At 47.0% G+C, this 20,685-nt stretch overlaps 1 protein-coding gene across 4 annotated transcripts in view; it reads left to right on the forward strand.

Moving 5' to 3' along the window:
* LOC119461528 (cytochrome b5 reductase 4) overlaps positions 1-20,685 on the forward strand; it is a 302,295-nt gene that overhangs the window by 241,777 nt on the left and 39,833 nt on the right. The window contains exon 1 of one of the 4 annotated variants that reach the window (XM_037722871.2): positions 4,381-4,610. The exons of the other annotated variants lie outside the window; for them this stretch is intronic. The gene's annotated coding sequence lies outside the window, so the exon portion shown is untranslated. Of the gene's footprint in view, positions 1-4,380; positions 4,611-20,685 lie in introns of those variants that run through there. 4 annotated transcript variants of the gene reach the window in all.

Here is a 20,685-nt window from a genome sequence, read left to right on the forward strand (position 1 = left end):
TGACTGGGCCCGCTTTTAATCGTCGGCTTCATGCAAGCTGCAGTGTATATATGTTTCTCTGATTGAGGTCCTTCGAGAGATAGTTGTTCCTGCTGCTACCTTCGGAGTGCAAGTGTCGCGTCTGAAAATAAAATCTGCAGGAACCGTTAACGATGCTTGTTAACGAAGCGAATACGAACTGTTAGCGAAGCGAATAACCCGAACGAGCGGGCGAGCAGGAAAGGGAGAGAATTAACGGACGGTTTCCTCGCCCAGTCCGACCACCGACCTTCGACAGACCGTCCACCACCGACCAACCACGAAAACGGTCGAAAAGGCCGAAGAAAGCTCTTCGCTTAAAAAAAAAAAATCTAATTTGGAGGACGCTTAAGCTTCGCATTTAAGAGTGGAACGCGATAGCATTCAAAGATCCCTGGCTGCTTGTCAGGCTTTTTTCGCGTATATTCAAATTACAATCCGACGCTGTCACGTCTGTAGGTTGTGGTTAATTCTTACCTCATGATTTTTCTGGCGGATTTTACTTTGAGAAATTCAATTTTGCTCACTAACGCCTTGCGCCACGCGGAGGGCCTGCGCGGTGTGGGTGGTTCGGGATGATTATTTCCGCCAACGACGCCATCGAGTCCGCGCCCACACCACGGGCCCACACCGACGCCGGATTTTCTGCGACATGGGGGCCTTAACGCTGTCGTGTTAAAAACGAGTTACCTTATTTTCGCTGCAAGCTCGGTAATAACCTGCAATCTTGCTTAATATTTTTCGCCTTAGAATTCTGCCTCTCATTGTAGCAACACGCTTTGCGCACGCGCCTTCTGTATTTAGCTTGACGCAGAGATTAAAATGTGTTCTCGGGCATTGTGTGGACCAGTGCGCTTTCTTCCAGCGCTGCGGGCTATACGTCCTCAGTCGGAAACAAGGCCGCATTCGTGAAAGTTGCAATCACAATCTGTATAGTAATCTGCTTAGCGTCGGAGCAGTGCCGCTCCGGTTCCTGTCTAAGCAACGTTTTTTCTCGGCGTCCGCCATCAAGTCGCGTAAACGAAGTCTGTGTTCGAAATGTTTAATGTGCCGCGTGCCTTAAATCTCTGAGCGAAAAAAAAGTTCAATAAAAAGAGAGAAAGAACGAGGTGCGGTGCTTTAATTTAAGCCGCTATGCGAAAGTCGTTACTCCAGCTCTTTCGGGATTCGTTAGCTTTGTAATTTTTCGGAATGATTTATGTAGAAAGGTTGGAATGGCTTCGTCGAAAGCTGGCACACATGGGCAGTTTTCCTCTGCTCTTCCTCAGACTGACAGGGTGGCAAGTTTCACCGCGCCGCCGCTGCCGCAAGGAATGCCGGTCCTTAGCGGACTGAAGGAAAGATATGATTCGGAGCGTAAAGATCTGTTTTGCTTTGGTTCCGTTGTTACGTTTATTAATTTGTTTGCTTATTTATTTACTTTTGTTCCCGGTGATGATCCGACTTTAACTTTTTAATCAAGGGATGGCAGAGGGTGGGAGATTATGACAAACACATTCTGTAATATGACCGAGATTGAGGATCCCTGCAGCCCTCCGCCGCCCACCATATGAATAATCAGGGGGACATATCTCCGAAACGCTGCAAGCGTGGGCATTCTGCTCAAGCTTGCATTGAACCAACGTACACGGCGGAATAACGGCTGCAAATATCGGAAGAAGGAATAGACGGAAAGACAGGCGGTCTTCGCGCTTTGAACGGGGGGAGATCGGTGTATATATTTGTTTAGTAAACTAGTCTTAATTGGTTTATCGAATCGTCTTACGCATTTACAGTGCTGTTTACGAAAAAAATTAACTAGCAATAAATAGACGATCGAGGAGGTTTGCTGGACACCGACCAGTTCGCTTAAATAGAGCCGGCAAATGAAGAACAACAGTGCGAAAAAAAAATTAATCTATTTTATATACTTGAAAAAGCGCGAGAAGTTCTCCGCTGTTTCAAGTATGAAGGTCGAAGTTTAAACGATGGGTTATATTGTTTCAAAGCTTCGAGAACAAATAATTCGTAGCGCCTCGGTCGAGGCGAAAGACAAATTATATATATATTCAATAGCCTGGCAAGGGAACAAGAATTCAGGATCGCCAGTCAGCCTCTAGGTCACTTACTTACAGGGGACCCTGATCATGAGAAAGAAATTTGCAGAAGAATAAAATTGGTTTGGAGTGCATACGGCAGGCATTGCCAAATCCTGACTGGGAGCTTACCACTGTCGTTGAAAAGAAAAGTGTACAATCATTGCATTCTACCGGTGCTAACATATGGGGCAGAAACTTGGAGGTTAACAAAGAAGCTCGACAACAAGTTAAGGACCGCAAAAAGAGCGATGGAACGAAAAATCTTAGGAGTAACGTTAATAGACAGGAAGAGAGCGGTGTGGAACAGAGAACAAACGGGGATAGCCGATATTCTAGTTGACATTAACCGGAAGAAATGGAGCTGGGCAGGCCAGGTAATGCGTAGGATGGATAACCGGTGGACCATTAGGGTTACAGAATGGATACCAAGAGAAGGGAAGCGTAGTCGAGGACGGCAGAAAACCAGGTGGGATGATGAAGTTAGGAAATTTGCAGGCGCAAGATGGAATACGCTAGCGCAAGACAGGGGTAAATGGAGATCGCAGGGAGAGGCCTTCGTCCTGCAGTGGACTTAAATATAGGCTGATGATTATATATATATATATATATATATATATATATATATATATATATATCCCACATCAAAATGTTGTAACGAAAGAAAATTCGTGCTACGTTCGGCGCTGAATCTGTCCGCTTTACGACCGCGCCTCGCCTCTCCTGCTCCTCCTGCTCGTTCTTATACGTTCCCTTTCTTCATTTGACCGCTTCGCACTCGTCCACATCGCGCTTCGAATGGGTCGCCCTGGCCTTTCTTGCGATCTCGTGCTTCTTCTGCCTCCTCCGGGTCTTTTGCTTCACCCTTCGTTAACCCTGTGTGCGCTTCGTTAGGCACCGTTCCGGAGCGAACGGATCTCTCTCTCTCTCTCTCTCTCCATCTTTTTCCATCACCCCCTCTCCCTTTTTTTATGCTTTTGCGCCTCTCCTTGGCGTGACCTCTGGCGTTTCTCCTCCCGTGCAAACAAGGGGTCACCTCGCACTCGTTTGGTTAAAGCGACGTTTCCTCTTCGACCTTCGTTTGCCGTTTCAATTTCTCATCCAGATCGGCTTCTCGGAATTCTCACTGCCTCGTATACAGTCGTAGCAACACAGCCCCGCGTTACGTACGGACCCCTGTAACTTGCAAAATAAGCACAACATAATCGATCCCAAAACGTTCTGAGATAGGAGAAAGCGAGTGTATGGGCGCCCGTAACCTGTCGTATAGCGTATAAACGTAGTTAGTCTATCAATAAGCGTAATAGGCGAGGAGAATATCGGTGCGACGTTTTCAAATTTGTTATGCACTCTGTCTGTATGTATGTATGTATGTATGTATGTATGTATGTATATATATATATTTATATATATATATATATTGACATTTCACCGGCGCTTTGAACTCCCCGTTCACGCTTTTTATTTCTTGTTCTCGTCGATTTGCATATTTTTCGCCAGGGCGCGCGCGCGCAGGATTGAGAAATGAGCGCCGGCCATTTTTTGACAGCTCGTATTGAATACTATACTAGTGACAAAAAAAATAAATAGGCAAGACATGCGCGCGCGCGGCCAGCGCTAGTTCCTATATATACAAGGCGCGCCCGCGCTTCCGCTCGCTTTTTCATCCTCGAGCGAATTGTGAAATTTGTTCGCGCTGGGGCCCGTCCATGCGTAAACCTTTAGGCGCCCGACGAAGAAACGGGCATGCAGTTATATGTTTATTTATTTATCTTTTTTTTCCCTTTTGTCTATTACTTATCGTTCTCTTTTGTATATGTATAAGTATTACGTCGGTCCTCGTTCTCGCCTCTGTCTTTAGCCTAACATTCACTCGCGCATCTGATTTGCGTGTGTCTTGTCATATTTCTGGCGTGTTTTTCGCTATTTTCTGGACGCAGTCGCCCGCAACAACTCCTCACACGTGCGCCCGTAACGTGTATACTTTCGGGCTAGCTGTCATCGTGGTACGTGCATTTACGTATAGGCGGCTCGTAGTGAAAGGCCTTAGGCACGGAGGGAAAGAAGGAAGTGGAGAGGCAGAGAGAGAAAGAGGACGGAGGATGAGAAAAAAAAATGAAAGGACAGAAAGTATGATAAAAGAAAAGCAATCGACGCCCCCGGGGAGCGAACGACGTTGTTAGCCAGCGCCGAGCCGATGATGAGTGCCGTTGACGGGTGACGTGAAGTTCGCCTGCATGTGCGCGACAACACCCGTGGCTTGTTGCGGTGTTTGGCGTGTGTGCTTCGCGTTGTAGCAGCGTGACCCGCCTGCGACTTTGTGCCGCGAGAGAGAAAGAATCCAAGTGCGGCGTTTCTGCAGTGATATACATAGCCCGGAAGTTTTTTTGGAAGGTTTGACCTGTGCGTTTTGTGTGTGTGTGTGTGTGTGTTTTTTGTTTTTTTTTGTTTTTTGTTTTTCTCTCGCCTTGGTTCTTCGCCGCTTCGCGGTGAGGAAATCTGCGTCCGGATTTCAAGGTGAGGCCCTTATTATATCACCTTCGGGGCGCCAATTGAATCATGTCTGCCGCAAGGTAGTTTTAACGCGATTTCTTGCGTCTTCGGCATTGTTAAAGACACGTAGCAGCGGACGCATTAGGAATGTTTAATTTTGCAGCAACTTTTTCTGGCTTACGTAAATATTTTATCGCGTACGGCTCAGCGTCGAGTGTCAGGAGCGTGGCAGGTTGATTTTGGGTGTCTCGCTCTTATTGCGACCTCACGCGCGGAGCGCTTGCCCGGTCGCTAGTACCTCCTGACCGTTTTCTTTTTTTTGTTTTGTAATCTATTATTTCTTTTAGGGGTTCCATGATGTGCGCAAGCAGCTAATTCTTGCCGCACCGTACTTATAATAAATACTTGATCATGTTCGTACAGTTGACGTTCCGCACTGCGTGCCGACTTGCATTTTAAATATTCCTACCTGCCACGTACATCCCAAATTTTGTTTCACTTTAGAACACATTTTGTTAAGACTGATATAAGTATGCACTCCTCTCCTAGAGAGCATATAAATATATAAATAAGTTGATAAATTAACACATACATAAATAAATGGTAACTATAGCTTCACGGGTCATTGGTGCCGTTGCCAGTAAGATACACCGCAGAGTTTTTTTTTTTAAAGCGAAGCTTTATATGGCTTCGCGAAATCGCCTGTATGCAGAAAACTATCATCATCATCATTGGCTCGAGCGTCGTCGTCTTCTTCCACAGCTGGCTCTGTTGCCGCTCATCATTCCAGCGTAGAATTTCACTTCTCTTCTTTCGTCGTAATGGGGAGGCCGCGTTTACGGGAGTATGAGCCATTGCTTAAGGGGGCATGAGCCATTCATTGTCTTACGTAACGGACAGGTTTAATTTTGAAGCGATTTAATTTTGAAGAATCGGAAGCGGCAATGGGCGGGCGAATACTGCTCACCACGCCGCCGAGAAAACTCGAGACATCGAACGTAAGCGACAACGGCGGACTGCGGGTGTCAGTGACGTCGTTCTCTCCGTCGGAGCCGAACGTGTGTCTAACCTCATAATTGAGAAATACTTTAATGAACCCCTGGGATTAACCCAGTGATAAACACCGGGGCCGCACGTTTCAGCTTCGCTGGTTAACCATCTTCACGGAGTGGAAGGGCCGACGATTTTTTTTTTTTTTTTGAATGTCTCTTTCTATATTGGAGCCATCAGCACCGGCTCGTCCTTCCTGAAAGTACGCCACATACACCGCGATTATGGAGGCATTACAACCGCGCTATGTCTGTATAAAAAAGTGTACAGAAGCGTACCATCTTTTCCGGCTACATTGCGTGGTATATACATATAGTACACAGGGTGTGTCATTTTAGCTGCACCAAATTTTTTTAAATTGCCTGTGGCAGGTAGCACAATTATAATCCTTGATCTAAACTACTTCATGAGGCGGCCATTACTTCCACGATAAATCAAAATGTCTAATTTAATAATTAACACAATTACGCTAATTACCTTATGAATTATTTATTTTATGGCACATCTTTCAATCTACGAATTATAGCCGCTGAGTTCGCAAGGCGTATCCACTTGGAACGAATTCTTGGTACTGAACCAGTTTCGAGATAATTTTCAAAGTGTCCGACGAAATGCATGGGCGTTCCAGTTAACTTTGTGCTTCAATGCATAAAACAGCGTTTTCCTCAAAAAGGTAACTGTAACGCCCATGCATTTCGTCAGACACTTTGAAAATTATCTCGGAACCGGTTCAGTCCTGAGAATTCGTTCCAAGTGGATATGCCTTGCCGATCCGCCTATCCAACTAGCACTGCTGCCGAAATGTTGACAAGCGACTCCTCGGGTTTCCTATATACGCAAGCGGAGGGCAAGCCGACGTTGGAAAATTTCTGGATGGGGCTTCGGTCACCTTGCGCTCCGGAACGCAAGAGGGAATATGATGTGTGCTGCGCGTATTCGCGTCCTCGTCTAGTGTGAACGCATGCTTACCAGAAGACGTATACATGCGCCTTCTGATACATGTTATGCCGAACATTGGAATGCCTGATCTAGCCTTTTTATTTATAACCCATTCTGTCTAAAGCATTACGTCGACTGGACGATCGGCCGTTGTCCGTGCAGGTGCTACTTAAAGACCGTCCCCATCGCTCGTCAGCCCACAAAGCTGTGAAGGTACTGTTGTCTTACTTGAGGACGACTGGCCTATGTGAACGCCTTTGAATTGCTCAGGCCCTCCGCGTGCGTGCGCGAGCTCACCGTGTCCTTCCTCCCCCTCTCCTCTCTCTATCTCATCTTTCTATTCCCTCATTCCCGTCCCCCAGAGCAGGGTAGCCAACCAGACGCATTTCTGGTTAACATCCCTGCCTTCTCTTTCTCTCCTCCTCCTCCCTGATTACAGTTCGCGCTTTTTTTTTTTTTTATGTCAGCTTCCGAGTCTTTGGTAGTGCACATGCATTCATATCGTGTTTCGCGGCATCGCCAGAAGTTCGCCGCTTTATTATGAGGACGTGCCCCGGTCGTCGAGAGTGGCGCCCTTGCATCCTAGTGCGATGAGCAATGAACCACGTACACTCTCTGCAATGTAAGCGAGATGTCTTAGGTTCATTCTGCGCAAAGTTACGGTAGGCTCGAGAACTCGCCGCTAATCTCTTGTGGGTTAATACGTGACACTTAGGACTCATATGAGGGTGTGTGTAAAGCCGGGGGCAGGATTTTTTTTTTTTTTTTCTCATGCTTGAGCATTTCGCGAAGCGTATGTGCGCTTGACAACGCAGAAGGAAATGAAGCTCATGCGCTATCTTATATTATCGAATCACGAGCTTGCGCTTCGATATATATGTGAACTAGAATCACGCAAGCGCTAGCTATCAGTGCACAAATGACTCCGGAATGCAAGGTGACCCAAGCCCCGCCCAGAAATCTTCCAACGTCGGCTTGCCCTCCGCTTGCGTATGTATTAAGAAACCCGAGGAGTCGCTTGTCAACTTTTTGGTGGTAGTGCTAGTTGGACAGGCGGATTGATTTTGTGCGACAGTGACAGGTGACATGCACAACAACGCATACCGGGATTGTTTGCGCAGCCTCACTTCTCTCATAATTTTGAGGACAGCCTTTGTAGACGATCTAGCAGTGTGTCATACAACTCGGCCGGTCTTGTATTCGCCTTGGCTCCGCTTGACCATTTCAAGGGATTACGGCAGGGGGGGAGTAAGAACAGTCATCAGGATGACTTATGAGTTTGAGCTGCGGCGTTACTCTCCGGCTTCCGCAAGTGTGCGCCTTGCTAAGCCACTGGAAGGCCGGGGTAATTCGGAGCGCGAGCAGATAGGACACACGCTAAGGCACGAGAAGAGACAGGTCACAGCGCAGACTGGCAACTCAAAGTATATTCGAAAGGTTAGAAACTTTAAAAACGCGATATGTCATACGTCATGAAAGAGAGCAGGTAAAAGACAAAGCAAACTTTCGGTGTTACACACGCCAAAAAATCAGCCACGTGTCTCACCAGCAGACGTCTGAGCACCAGGCTGAAGGAGCATTTGAAGTCCACAGAGGGGACTCCGCGCACTCATCTCGCAATGCTTATAAGAGACTGCAAGTCGCATGATAACGGCACATGTGCACCCAGTTTGAAAAAAAAAAAACAGTCTCATATAAGCGCAAAAATCAAACGACAAGAGAGTTTGTAGAAGCCCACGAGATAAAGAAAAAGGGGGCAGGATGTGTCAGCCATGCCTCCATACCGCTTCATGATACTGAAGTGGCTTTTCTAGATGCGACTTAAAACTTGGCTGATTTTTTGGCATGTGTAGCACCGAACGTGTTCTTTGTTTTTTTACCTGCCGTCTTCGATGACGTATGAAATATCGCGTTGTTAAAGTTTTTAACCTTTCTAATAAACGTTCAGTTGCCAGTCTACGCTGTATCCTGTACCTTCTCGTGCCTTATCTTGTGTCCTAGTAGTTCGCGCTCAGAATTAGCCATGCTTCATTAATAACTCGCCCATTTTTCGCTTCTGATCACTGGAAGATTGTTTGTCTGTAGTGTGTGCAATCTTCTTGAATAATCGCTGCTTTTTAACGCCCTATGGTGGCTTGTAGATAGAAAAGGGGAATGGATGGTGGGGGGCGTGGGGGTGCAATTTCAGCGTGCTCTAACTAGGAGATGCGTTGTTTCGTTGACTTCGCATTAGCGCACGCAAGTAATTTTCTGTTTTAAAGATACACTAAGGGCAAATAATAAGTTTGACGTCGACTGTTAGAATACCATCCCAGAAACCTCGCAGCGATTGTTTCGTGCCAAGAAAAGACTCAGTTTGAGAGAAAATCGCGTCTACCTTTAGCCCAATTCAAATCGCCCGCTCCCGAGCGGGGAGTGGTGACGTTGTGTATCCCATCACCGCCCTTTCCGCCGTCGGTGAGTAAAAGGGCGCCCGACAGACGACGCTATACGGTTTATTGCGCAAACCGCAATGCGTGACCATGGAGAAACCAAGCCAAGAAGAGCGTTGGATTTCACGCTGCAGCTGCTCTTGGTCACGTGGCGTGGACCGTTCGGCCATTCCGCGACATTACACGGACGTTGGATTCTCTGCTACTTGCAGTTTGTGTTAGTATCGCGAGCCAGCAAAACCAGCGCCCCACTACGCGATTACGAAACTACTGAAGCGCGAAAGCGCTGGTGGCGTGCAATCGAGCGAAAACGAAATTTTCGATAGCCCGCGTCGTTGTCAAGGGTAACGTCAATAAGTTCTTTTTTTTTCTATAAATCGAATAAACTGTACAAGTAGCATTTTCTTCCGTCTTATAATGTAATGAAACGATCTTTTTATTACGAGTGGTTGAATAATAGTAGCAGAGTTATAATGAGGACTGCCTACGGTCATCGGGCTAGTATTTGCATGTCCCGGCTGAGTCGCTAATCGTGTTCTGTATTTACTAAATTTCTGAAATATCAAAGCCTTGTTTGTGATAATGTCGACGCCTTATACCTTCTCGAGCATTAATCTATCACTTTAGCTTGACTTAATATTTACTTTTATCGTCCCTTAAAGTTTCAGCGTTACGCACAGTAACGGTGGCAGCTATACGTGACAAACTGAGGGCTCTTGACGGACCACCCTTGTTCATTGGATCAGCGCTTGGACTGCTCCAGGACGTCACAGAAGGGCTTTTATTATGAACAAGCACTCTTTGACGCGCACGTTCGTCGCGGATTACTTAGTACCGTGTTCTTGCATTGTCCATCATTTGTGACTTCGAATTGCATCAAAAGCGCCTTCATCAAAAGTGTTCTACTTCGTCCGACCTGGCTTACGAAGTTGTGGCGTGGGGAAAGAAAAAAAAACAAGATTACTGCGGACTTCAGAAATTTCATTGCCTCTGAATTAATTCACTAGGTTGGCAGCAGCCCCACATTGTCAAAGACAGCCAGTTCTTTCCAATGCGCGCAACATTGTCCTTCTCCGCTACAGTATTGGCTGGTGTGGTTTCCGAAAAAAAAAAGAAAAAAATGCACGGACGCCACTAGTCTCATAGACTGGTTAGAGTAGCGAACAGCTTTGTACTCGTAGAGATAATCAATGGCGACGACGGAACGTCCAATCGCGGAGTGATTCGCAAAGAACGCTACGCTTTAAATGACACGTACACAGACAATTTCGCCGCCTTGCACGTTACAAATGTGCATATTCTTTGTATTTATTGTTTAGCCATTCAGTCATTGAGACGTTTAGGGTGCATAAAATGCATAAAACGACGTTTTGTTAGGAAAGTAACTGGAACGCAAATGCATTTCTCCGCAAAGTTCGGGAATTAATATCTCGAAACTGGTCTCATCCTGAGAATTCGTTCCAAGTGTATCCGCCTTGCGAACTGCAGGGCTAGAATTTGTAAATTGTGATATGGGCCGGCCATGAGGTAATTAGTTCAAAACTGAATTAGTAATTTTTGTTAATTATTCGATTATGCCTTTCAATTTTTTTTTTTTGTGCAAGTAATGTCCGCCTCTTCGAGTAGACCAGCTCATGAACTAGAGTTGTGCTATCTGCCACAGGCAACCTTTAAAATTTTTTGAAAGTGTTCGCTGAAACACCCGGTACACTTGAATACCGTCAAGGGGCTCGAAGGCATTGCACCAGGGAGTGGGTAACAGGCATTGATTACAAGAACAAAACAATCCGGCTAGGAAGAACATTTTCTTACGCCCCTACAGGGTGTGTGCGTATGAGCGACACGTCATCCAGCAGGAAGACACGAAGATACTTGCCAAATACATTACCGAGCCTTCCTCCAGTCACTGGGCATGTTATGCAGTGTTAAAAGGATAGACTGTGGACGGATCGTGGCTCCTTTGTCAGATCGCCCACTATCGCCACCAAAAAAAAAAAAAAAATCAACGAAAAGGACGCCTGCCCACCACCTCGACCAAAAATATTACGTGGAATTAAACTGGGCAAGAAAATGTTTACATGGTATATTTACAACTATAGCAACCACTGGCCAACATGATGATGATGATGATGATGATGATGATGACCTTGTCATCTTTGGCGCATACCCACTCACGGGGATCGGCCAAGAGTCGGGCAGATTTTATAGATGTGCTAAGTGAATAAGTTTAGCAAATGTCTAATTTTGGTAAATATATTAAAGCCAGTCCAGGTAACAAGGCAAGGCACGTCGTCGTCTTCATCCAGTGGCTGCTGTCTTCTTCTTCAAGTGTCACGTAGCGATATTAATAATCGACTGCATCCTTAAAGGCGAAAACATCGGTCAGTTCGGTGACAGAGGCGGGCAAATGTTCCGATCGTTGGATTCATTGGGAAAAAAAAGAGTTGCGAAATAGCTCTGTACGGGACAATGCTGCCTGTACTTCATGTAATCTAGCAGTTCTGTTTTATTCATAGGATTGCTTCGAAATAAGGTCATATTCATTTGTGCATTATGATAGATCTTATGAAAAAAAAAAAAAGCACACATGACCGTTTTTTGACGTAGAGAAACAGTTGGATGGCGCAAAACTGTTTTAATAGATGATACTCGACAGATATGCGTGCGTATATAGTCTGAAGAAACGAAACGTACACTTCAATATTGGACTGATTTCAAGATATTTGCGAGACATTTGGGTTATGAGTTGGGGCGATGTGGACAAAAGCCACGTATACATATATTTATCAGATGGGCCTGTCACATTCGGGCGTCATGCCCCGTTTTGTACAGGAATGCAAGAAATGCTCTGTAACTTGCTTTATAGTCGGGTCGTTAATTGGCTCTAAAAGGGAAATGGAAAAACCAAAAGCCTGTTACCTACGTATCCATATACACCTTCCAGTCTAGTCTTTATGTGCTTACTGACTTTGATCGTTCAGCGAATGAAGTGCACGTCGTTCAGCCTGCGAAGTGCAGTGCTCTTCGCAGCGCTGTCGCGGCGACTCGATCCTCTCGCGACCCTTCGTTTTGTTTTGTTTTTTCTCTTTTTTTTTTTACATTAACACTCCGCATTGCGCCAATTTCCATTCGGGCTGGAAACGGTTAGTGTGTGTGTGTGTTTCTGACAGTTCGATTTTCCTAGGGCTCGAGAAAAATTAACGATGAGAGAGAGAGAACAACCTTTATTGTTCAAAAGTATTTTGGTGGCATGATCGAAGCCCCTTTAGTCCAGGGCCACACTGGCCTCGGCTGCCCGCTTGACCTGGTTTATGAAGGACTATTGTCCCGACAGGTCTTATGTGGTTAGCTGTGCCTCCTATTGGTTCACAATTCCATGTAATGTGCTGTAATGTTGCTATGCCGCCGCACCACGAGCAGTCGGCCTTATAATAGTGAGTGGCGAACATGAAATGTTTTTTTTTTTTTAATTTAAGGTGGGGGTCCTGAATATAAGGTGTGGCTCTAAATACGCCGGATCTGAATTTTGCCCCAGTTCGCGGCTTCCTCTCCACTGAGTTGTGGGCGTGGTAGAGGGAATTTTTTTTTTTTTTTTCTGGTTCTGCGCTGATGAGCGAGAATCTCTCGGACATTCATTGGATTGAGGTGGTGGCATTCCCAGGACCGTCCTATAGTCGAGTCTGCCCCGTTAATAATACCCTCGGGCTAGCGAATCGGCCAGTTCGTTCCCTTACAGGCCAGTGTGGCCTGAGCGCCATACGATCCGGCGATGATATGGGCGAATTTTGTCGGTATTATTGACTGACTTGCTTTGGTCACATGGTCCCTTTGAAGCATGCGACGTGCTTCCTGTGAGCTTGTGATTATGGTGATGCTCTTTTGCGTGCGTTCCGGGTGAGAGAGGGCCATTGCCGCGGCAATAGTTTCGGCAGCCGCTGGAGTCCCCGCCTTAACGGATGCTGTAAATTATTGTTGGGCTTTCGGGTCGACGATTGCCATTGCGTACCTCTTGTTATTTTGAGTTTCGCTGTCGTTCGGCTGTAGGTTCGGATACGCGTCTGCGTCCGTGCATATTGTGTTGTACCTCGGATAATTTTCATACGTTGTTGAATGCGTATGCGTGCTTTACGCCTTGAAGGACGAAGAACTGAGCTCTGATTGTTTGTGTTCCTTCGTTCTGTTCCATGTTTGCTTCACGTACGCCGCAAACAGCGAACGGCTTTCGCCTGTATTTTTGGAAAGAGCGGTTTCATGTCCTAGGGCTTTCTTAAAAAAAAAAAAAAAGCCAAAAAGTGAATTGAAGGAAGTTGTGGTACATGGCGAACGAACTCAAACAAACAAACAAAAGCTTTCTTCAGACCTGCAGCATTGCGGTCTGCTTCTCTCTCTCTCTGTTACACACACACACACGCACATATATATATATATATATATATTAACCACGTGCTCTCAGGAGTGTTTGCCTATATGTTTGCACTGCATGTGAATTTTAGTTCTATTCTAGGCAGTGTATGGTTGCTTGTGGCTTGGTTACGTTACAGCTAGACGAGTCCATAGCGAAAAAAATCCTGCACGTCGCCATATTTGTGCTTTTGAAAGTCCGCAATATAACCGGCGCGCCGTCAGCGGTGAGTGAACACTGTACTGGAAAACCCAAACCGTTACACAAACATCAGCGCTTTCTGGTCGTGGTAACGTGACATATGTGCAGGGTGTTTCAGAAAATGCGTTGGGAGCTGCTTAGAAACTGCGAAGATGTGACAATTAAACAAATTCCTACAGATTGCCTTTACCGCTGGGGCATACAATAAAAGTTACTCGACGTGGTCATTAGACGAGTAATTATGCAAATTCGGCTAACTTTTTACTCGAATGAGCCAGACAGGTGATCCATTTTTCGAGGATTGTTTCAGCAGAAAATTGTAGAACGGAGACACACAAAGGAACGAACAGACGTGGACGTCGCTGCACGGTCAACTGATTTCTTTATTGAAATTGCCGCGCTTTCTATTTCGTCGCAAGATCTCGTCCTACTAAAGGCGAAAGCATTAGGTTGCTATGTTCGCGGTGACCTTGCAGTGACCTTGGCGAAACTGTGCCGTGACGAAAAATGGCCGACACCTACAAAGAGTAATAGCACGTCTAAAAATGCTCGGATTGACGTCACATTTCTCAGAGTGGTTCCTGTAAGCAAAGTAAATTAGTGGCTTTCAAAAGAGTTGGTAAATTTCTGTCTGGCTGGGAATCGAACCCGGGCCTCCGCGGTGCGACACACACACACACGCACGCACGCACGCACGCACGCACGCACACACACACACACACGTGCGCGTGCGCACCAGAATCGCGACTTGATTATGCGGTACGCCGTATAGTGAGGGACTCCGGGTTAATCTTTACCACCTGGGGTTCTTTAACGTGCACCCAATGCACGCTACACGGATGTTTTTGCATTTCACCCGCATCGAAATACGACCGCCGTAGTGGTTATGGTGTTGGGCTGCTGAGCACGAGGTCGCGGGATCAAATCCCGGCCACGGCGGTCGCATTTCGATGGAGGCGAAATGCAAAAAACACCGATGTACTTAGATTTAAGTGCACGTTAAAGAACCCCAGGTGATCCAAATCAATCCTGAGTTGCCCACTGCGGCGTGCCTCATAATCAGATGGTAGTTGTGATACGTACAACCCTGTAATTAAAAAAAAAAACAAGCTCCTTAATAACGAAGTACTGGGGACCTTCCTCATTTTTCGTTATACAGGCCACTTTGTTATAAAGATCGCCCTCCGTTAGAGCAAGTATGTTAAACACATTTAACAAGTCAAAACCTATATTTAACATGAATTCAATTCGGACTCGGAGAACCAAGTCACTTTTTTTTCGCACACTTCGTTTGACGGTATATGCGACCGCAGCTGACCTTATCTCAAAGAGGTTCACGGCCCACTCTTCGCGATGAAACGCGGAAGTGAAGAAAGGTGAAGGCGGATATCGTCGAAAGTTGCTATCGCATACCTCGCGGTCGACTGTTTGCTTCAATTGTGATTTCGTTGACATTCGGGGGAGTCCCTTCCGCCCTATTGATGGCTTTGATGACGTCATCGGTAGTCAGTTTCGGTTACATCATCGCGTCGTCGTCGACTGCGACTCTATCGTCAGACGCCGCATCCGCTGTGGTGCAACAAACAGCAAAGGAGTTGAGTGATTGATTACTGGGCTAGAGCAACATGAATGTACGATTCGCTGTATGGCATCGGCAGGATCGTCAAGTGCGTCGTTAGCGCTGCCTCGTATATGCTGTTTGGCGTGGGTTCCTTGCAAAGTAACAAATCAGCCGCCGGGGATGCCTAAATCCCATCGTTGTACAGGGAAATACGTTGCAGTGATCTGCTTTGTATAGAGGCGTTCACAATGCATATAAAAGATGGAAATTCGGCCGTCACATAATCAATCATTTTTAAACAGGTAATTTCGTGGTAGAGGTGTTCGTGGTAGAGGTGTTCGACTATGATTTGCAGACAACCGAGCGGTGGCTATTTGCTTGCGTGTGTCTGGTGTAATCTTTTCTTAGACGCCCCGCTCACACGAATAAGCAAACAAAAACTGGATTGCGCTCCCTTCCGCGCGCTCAGGGTATACGAAACCGCAGTTTGCTCGCTAGAAGAAAGAAAAATGCACTTGCAAACGATATCGCGTACCCACGACACCCACGACGTACGCCTTTCATTTATTTATCCCGGGAGCGTAAAAGAAGAGTTGTATTCGGACATTTTTCTCCGCCTCTTGAGTATATCCCGGTCTCCTCTGCTCTATTTTTCTTTCCCCGTTTCTGGCGTATATACGCAGTAATCCATGGTCCCGCTCCATCCTTCGCGCCGAGGCTCCGGCCGGGTGGCGGATCAAGGAAAATACCCTCTTGAGCAGGAATAATGGTCGCGAACCCTTGTCTGCTCGTAAGGTTTCCACACTGCGGCTGGAATGGGACTTCTGGGAAACGCGGAGCAGGAAAAAGAAAATGAATGAAACGAGGGAGTTTTCTGTTGCCGGCTTCTGCGGAAACGAAACAGATAGGGGTTTTTCTTTTTTATTCATTTTCTTGCCCGTCGTCTCCGAAGTAGGACGTCTGTGGCCTGTACCGCAAGATATATGCTGCGGCAACAGCGCGCAGTGTCTTGTGACACGTCGAGCAAAACCGCGCTTAAGTAGGAAGGCAGGGAGGAGGTATATGGTAATAGAAGCTTCATTCTGCTGTTGCTGTTGGTCAAGTCAGTAAAGAAGCAGATCTCGGAGCGAACAAAATGAAGATGCAGCGGCGGTCTCATGGGTGTTGGAAGCGACAGAGAGCCGTAGACTTTAATGGAAGACGAAGCACTCGGCCCCACCATTGGAAACGCTCGCTACTTCGCATTAAGATCATATAAATTATATAAAAGTAATCGTGGTAGAAAGATACAGACGCAAGCGCCGTTGCGCTGTTATTTGCGACGGTATGAGCCACGCCAGGCGCAGGCCACCTTCTGCAGCCTAAACGCTGACCGGTGGTCAAGCATTCTTTCGACCTTCACGGACTTGAGTAAAATGAACAAATAAATCAAAAAGGTATCGTGTCGTTCACTATGAGCTGCTACACGATGCCCCTGGTCGAAGGGTCTCCAAGACGTCACGGCGACGCCGACATACCCATCTTACGCGCCTGCAAGTTTCCTGATTTCATCGCACCACCGTGTTCTCTGCCGTGCTCGACTGCGCTTTCCTTCTCTTCTCACTCATTCTGTAACTCTGTGATAGACCACTGGTTACCTGCCTTACGCACTTAATGTCCTGCCCAACCTCATTCCTTTCTCCTAATGTTAACTATAGGATATCGGCTACTCCCGTTTGCTTTCTTATCCATGCAGCTGTCTTCCTGTCTCTTAACCGCTGTCTCTAACATCTTTTTTTTTTTTAATGCGTCAGCATTTCTATGCCTACCCAACGAGAAAACAGGTCCGTCCGTTCGTCACGTAAGATCGCTTTCAAGGTAGGGACCGCAGCAGCGAGTGAATTCACCTCGGTGCTGCCACTCGCTTCAACGCCAGCTAAGCGGCGAGAACACAGCGCTCACGAAGCTATCAGCACTCGGCGCACTCCGTCCCCATCGCAGATCGCTTTCAAGATAGGGCCCGCGCGGCCTCGCCATACCCAGCGGCCGCCGGTGTATACGCTTGGTCACGGTTGGTAATGGTTCGCATCGAGAGGAGGCAGCGCCATCGATCACGTATACGTACGAGGCCTACCAAACGTGACACTGTTCAATTACGTCACGCATACTACAGCACGCATCGACCAGTGCTCATCTTCCACCAAGTAGCGGCATCATCCAAACGCACCGTCATATAACATGAGTGAACATTGCTACTGCTCGCCTCTTCTGCGTCGTCCCAAGCTGGTCTCAGTTAACATTTCGGTGTTGCAACCGCGCTTCTTCGTTTCACGGTTATTTCGTGAAATAATCACCTAAACTCACTATTATTTGATCATGTGAAGTTTTTTTTTTTTTTTTTTTTTTTTTCGTAGAAACCGTTGCAGATCAAGAACAACTGCACTGCGGGGCGCGCGGAGTGAGACTTCTATGACCGTACTATACTTCCGTAGCTTTTACAGCGTTGCCACCTGTGTTATGAATCTGCTGTTTGTTTGCACTGGTCTTAGCGGAACGAGCAGTAAACGTCAAGCTAACGTCATCTAATATTTTACTGGGGGGCTGCCTAGTGCCGACGGTTTCTTCTGGGCCTCATCTCGTGAACCATAGAGGTACAACACCTGCAATGCCGCTGGCGGCGTTAACGGAAGGGGCCCTGAACCACTTTTTCTCGAAGTGGAGAAATGCATTCGGAGCTAAAATAGGGTATTTCAGAAATACCTTGCCGCAAAAAGTACTTCAGTGCGTTCTGCAGAAGCGGAGTTATTGGCAATCAATAACTTCGCGGTGCTCCGCTGCTCGCACTTTCTATGCCTTGCACTTGGAAGGCTGCGGCGGAGCGGGGCGTGCCCACAGGGCCTCGCCTACAGAACGTCACCGTGGCACGCAGTTCAAAATTTGATTTTTGATGTTCACGTAGACGTGAGTGTGTGTGAGTGAAAAAAAAAAAAACATTTGTTGTGGCTGTGTACAAAGAGAGAGTTTGGCAGACCATTTCTGATTTTGGCACCCGCGACGCACCAAACGTAAGCCAAACGCGGTTGGCCTCAGCGAGCCGCAGTGCGCTCAGCCATGCAGCGTACTCGTCGCCGCACTCCGTGGCGGCCGCGGAATCTACGCTACGTAGCAGACCGCACCGTAGTGGACGTGCAATTTTAGTGCTTACGAATAAATGGCTGCCCTGCAGAAAGCTTGCGCCATTAATGTTGTCGCCCATACTCTCGCTTTGGTGTGTGAGGGCCTGGCGTGGTTTCTCGGGTTTCCGAGAGCCGTACGTAATAGCCCACAGCCCCCACCGTAATCCGGCCAGTGCCGGATTAAGGTGGGGGCTATGGGGGCTGCGGCCCTGGGTCCCCAACGTTCAGGTGCCCCGCTCGACCATATGAAAAAGAAAAAAATAAATGGCTGTAGCTTAACTCAGTTATGTCTGGGTGTGCGTAGCGAGAGGTACGGTTAATGTTATTGTTTGGCTTGGTTCTCTCTACGGTTACATCTTTATCGTTTAGCTTCGTACGCCTGAGTTTTTAGGTTCGGTTGTTACCTCTCGTTAAGTTATGGTTACATTAAAGACTAGACATTTTTAAAGTGCAACGCATTTATTTTGAAAGTCTTCATCTTGATGTTTCTCAATTGCCTCAACGACGGCCCGATGGTCGATGAGGCGGGAGAATAAGGGGTTGTCATCCAGTGACTTGAACTCGTTTCGGGTGCTACCCTCATCTGAATCTACTCGCCTGGCCGCTTCGTACTTACGACGCTTCTCGAGGCGTGCGGCCCGTTCTTCCTCCGTCTCCTCGACTCGCTGCCTCCTCTTGGTTTCGTTCCGACGACGAAGCCTAGCTTCTTTAAGTCTCTCCGGCTCACTTTCCATATCTGCCGACGAATCCCACTGAGCCGCCCTTTCTATATATACGATGCAACGCCGGCTCCTCCTCTGTTGCAACGCGGTTTCACCGGCTCCTCCTCTGACGTCATGCCAGATGCAGGCGGCGAACGCTTGCAACACAACTGCGGTGGCGCGTCGCCGCGCCGTGGTAACTCGAGCAGACGACACCAGATGGCGCGGCGAGCGGCGCTGCCAACTGCGGCGGTTGCTAGGCAACGGCTCAGCTCGCGGTGCAGGCTACCGGCCACAGCGAGAATGCGGCCAGTGTAGCTCTCGCTACCAAAGTTGCTGAGCGTGCTTGCTGCCCACGTTGTCATCGAAAACCGACGGTCGGGGCAACCTCTTGACAGCCGTCGCGTTCGTTCCGGCGAAAGCCTCGTGAGCTCGGCTCCGGTCTTTTTTTCTCTCACTTGCTTGTTTTTGATCAATGAACAGCGTGAAGGAAGTCGTTCTTTTTTTTCCATTTTAACGCGATAGCGTTTAGGGCCCCGTGTCGCAGAAAATCCGGCGTCGGCAACCGGCGTGTGATCGCGGTTGGAGAAAATCATCCAACCACATCGACCGCGCAAGCCCTCCACGTGGTGCAAGGTTTTGGTGAACAAAAATTGAAGTTCTCACAGTGAAATCCGTCAGAAAAATGGTAAAGTATGACTTTACCATTCGGTGTCGAATTCGCCGTCGGATTGTTTATAAATCGGCGTCGGATTGTAATTTGAATGCACGAGAAAACCTAATTCTGCTACGAGGAAACTAAAAAATTTCTAACAGACCTGCGCGCGTCGGGGGCAATAGCAAACAATTAATAATATAATAAAGAAAGGTGCTAGGGCCTTCACATTTTAATATAAGACCACTTATATTGCCCCTGGAAAAACGTCTTTCCAGCAATGCATTTCAGTTTAAAAGTGAAGCCGACTTTAAGGGAATCGGTGTAAGCTTGGTTTTTGTAAGCTGGCTTTCCCACGTTCAGTGTTGCAGTGAATGAAGCCTACTTGCCGTATGCGAACGATGCGATGCGAACGGGTCCCGATAGCGCTATCGCGTTCTTAAGCGTCCTTAGGCGAAGCTTAAGCGTCCTCCAAGTTTTTGTCAGGAGTGATGCAGTTTGAGTTCGACGGGATTGCTTATCCTTGTCGTATTGAATGTCTCTTATCTCTTGCTTTTCTTTATTTGATGTTCTTCCAGTTATGTTTTCTTGATACTACGCACCACGTTGACATGTCGAGCGCATGTAACCAAATACTTTTTTTTTTTCATATTGCCAAGTGTTGAGCAACGCTCTGTCTAATGCGTCCCCACACGTGTTCACATGTGAACTATGCCATCGGAAATGTTATTATTGTATTCAGTGCCGTACTTGACACACCAATCGCTTTTCCCCAGTTCCGTTTGCTTGTATGTGCGCTCTTTTGTTGTTCGGGTACATTTGTACCGAAAACTGTAACCCACTCCTGCTTAAGGCCTGGAATTCAGGCTAGCAGTACTCAATAAATAAAAAAATAAAAATAAAAATAAACATTGATTTAAAAGGGAAATCATTGTACATGATTCGTATGGTTATTTCAATATTCAAAATTTGCAGTTGTACATACGTTTTGTTGAATGTTATG

Source organism: Dermacentor silvarum, chromosome 8 (genome assembly GCF_013339745.2).
Source record: "Dermacentor silvarum isolate Dsil-2018 chromosome 8, BIME_Dsil_1.4, whole genome shotgun sequence".
Lineage (NCBI taxonomy): Eukaryota > Metazoa > Arthropoda > Arachnida > Ixodida > Ixodidae > Dermacentor > Dermacentor silvarum.